Source organism: Erithacus rubecula (genome assembly GCF_903797595.1).
Source record: "Erithacus rubecula genome assembly, chromosome: 16".
Lineage (NCBI taxonomy): Eukaryota > Metazoa > Chordata > Aves > Passeriformes > Muscicapidae > Erithacus > Erithacus rubecula.
The window spans coordinates 9,146,987-9,149,750 of NC_136668.1; the positions used below are offsets into that span (position 1 = coordinate 9,146,987).

The following is a 2,764-nucleotide window of genomic DNA, read 5'->3' on the forward strand; positions in this document are numbered from 1 at the left end:
TCAGCAGCTCATTACCTCCCTGGCAGAGCTAAAAGCAACTGATGCTTCTTTAGAAAGCAGCCAGGCTGTCTGCAATAACCCCAGTGAAGGCAGGATGGCCACAGGGCTGTACTGGGGAGGAGGAAAGGGACTGGGGTGGGTGGGGTGCTGTCCCTCTGTGATGCTCCCCTGGAACCCCATCACCATGGCAGCCAGAGATTCAGGATGAAGATTCCCTCCCTGCTGGCTTTCCCCTTCCTGGATTCTCCTTGAGTATGTGGTAACTACAAAAATATCCTTTGTCTCACCCTGGTGAGCAGGTGGATCACAGGCAGTTACATTACCCAATTCAGGCCTATTGGAATGAGATACTTGTCAGGTATCCTTAAAGTGCAAAAAACCTTGGAGACACAGCTCTAGGTAAGAAAAAAGCAGGAGAAAGTCAGTGTGGAGGGGAAATAACAGTACCAGAGTAGCAAATAGCCAAGAAGCATTCAAATTTTCTAGTGCAAAAATAATTGTATGTATTTACCTGTAACACCAAGATGACCATTTTTTTCCCAGTAAAATAATGCCTTATATAGCAATGGTCTGTTAAAATAGCTTTTCAAATAAAGACAGAGATAGAAAAAAAATTAATTTGAAACTTTAAACTGCTTTAAAGACATGAATTGCATATGCCCATTTTGGTTGTACAGAAAGCTCAAAAAGAATTTATCTGGAGGAAAGGAGGATTCTACAGTATTTTTTTTTCAGGCTCTACCCAAATTTCAATGTTCTTTCATTTCCAGAATGCTCAAAATCTCTGCTGATCTACAAAGATTTTTCAGGAGACCATAAATCACCCTAAATAGCCCAAGGCTGTGGGAGTTCTTTTCTTTAGCTTGGAATCTTCCAAGGCAGCTCATGAAATCTGATGTAAGTTTAACCTCAAATGAGGTAAAAACACTCCCCCTGCCATGGTTTCATACAGTGCTGAACAGTAGCCTGTGAAAAATCAGGTAGTGAGACTGGGGGTTGTTCATCGAGCTTTGTTATTGCAGTTGTTAATCAACAAGGACAAAACACCAAATTGCATATTTTTCCTGTGTGAATTACTGAAGAGTGCTTGAGGAACTATGTTGTTATTTAAATTTAATTGAAAACCCTACATGAGAAAACATTTCAAGACTCAAGAAGAAAGAGCTGAAAGCCAATGCAAAATCCTGACACTCCTGAGTCTGGCCTGATTGTCCCAGCAGTGGCCCAGGTGCCATGGCCCAGGTGTGCAGCAGGACAGACCAACTCTGGGCACTGACTTTGCCTGTGCTCCTTTCCCACTGATGGCATTATTTTATCAAGTTCAATCAAATACAAACTTATTTCAGGATGTGGAGACAGAGCAGCACTCCAGCCCCACTATCCTGCCCAGTGGGTTTGGAAAACCCTCTGCTGACCAGAGACAGTCCTGCAGACTTGAATCCCAACCTCCTGCTATGCAGTGAGCAGCCTGGCCCAGATTCCCAGGTGCTGGACCTTGAGTACCTGCCCTACTACAGAACATCCCACATCTGTGTCTGCCCAGCAGCTCACATCTGCACAGAAGGAGAAACAAGCTCCAATGAAGGCAAGGCTAACACCAAGGATGAGAAAGTGAGTTATTCAGCCACTCCACAGGATATTTTCCACACTGCAGGACTTCTGAAGAGCTTCTTGGCCGACCACTCATGCAGATTACATATATGATTAAATTGGGTTACATACCTGCAAATTAGGTTCAGATGAACTTACCTTGAATGTTTCTAAAAGGGATAGGAAGGGAAGAAGAGAGGCAGGCCCATCTCACATTAAAATTAGGCCCTTAGGAACAAAAGGATGACTTGTGCTCTGAAAACACAAAGCAGGAGCAGAGCTATCTGCAAGGATGAGATACCTGAGGCAGCCCTTGTAAGGTCCCTGTCCCTTGAAACAACCTGTGAACCCCAGAGTGCTGCTGTGAGGGACACTGTTTGCTCTGTCTCACTGCTGCAGGGTCCTGCTGTGCCCCCAGCACCCCATATCTGCCCCTCTTTGGGACACTGTTGGCTCTGGGTGGGTCCTGTCCCACTGCTGCAGGGTCCTGCTGTGCTCCCAGAGGCAGAATTGTTCAAACACCCCATAGCTCACACCTCAGCTCCTGGTCCTGTACATGTTTTTCCAGAGCATCCTGCCCAGTTTGGAGCTGAGCAAGAAGACAATTTCTCCTGCAGGCAAGGAAGAGCCCCCAGGCCAGGAGCTCGTGGGAGGCAGCAGCTCTGCACTGTGCCTGCCCACAGCCTCCATCCCACACCTGAACCAGCCCTGCACTGGGTACTTCCCTTACTACAGGACAGAGGGAGGCATTTGCACTGGCACACTTCAAAGAAAAGGGTCCCTCACCAGGATAGAAGGTCTGGAGACCAAAGAGGGAGGACAACAGGGAGGATCAAGTGTTTGGAATCTCCGTGGCAGCTGCTTGGTGTCCTGAGAAGAAAGAAGGGGGCTTGTGAATGCAGATGAGAAGGAGAACAATATGAAAATCTGCATGAATTTGAATAAAATGAAAATATTCCTTCTCATAAAAACCCAACAAATGATATCCCAGACTGTGTAGTGGAAGCAGAAAGAGCAGGAGCTTGGGAAATCCAATAAAATTCCTCTAGATGTGCTTCTCTGTAGCTAATCCCAAAGGCAAGATGCTCACACAAGGGATGTGCAGCTATGGGAAATGGCCAATGGGAAAAAAATAAGAACTATTTAAATCTAAGTTGCTTGGAAGAATTAAAAA

The 2,764-nt window shown here is 45.8% G+C and overlaps 1 long non-coding RNA gene across 2 annotated transcripts; it reads left to right on the top strand.

The window, feature by feature from the left end:
* Positions 1-206: 206 nt before the first annotated feature.
* On the top strand, positions 207-2,499 carry LOC306808905. 2 transcript variants are annotated; one of them, XR_013776118.1, is made up of 3 exons: positions 207-252; positions 1,347-1,611; positions 2,159-2,499. It is a non-coding gene; the product is annotated as an uncharacterized lncRNA (long non-coding RNA). The 2 variants fall into 2 exon arrangements; XR_013776119.1 differs by having other exon boundaries at positions 229-399.
* Positions 2,500-2,764: the final 265 nt, after the last annotated feature.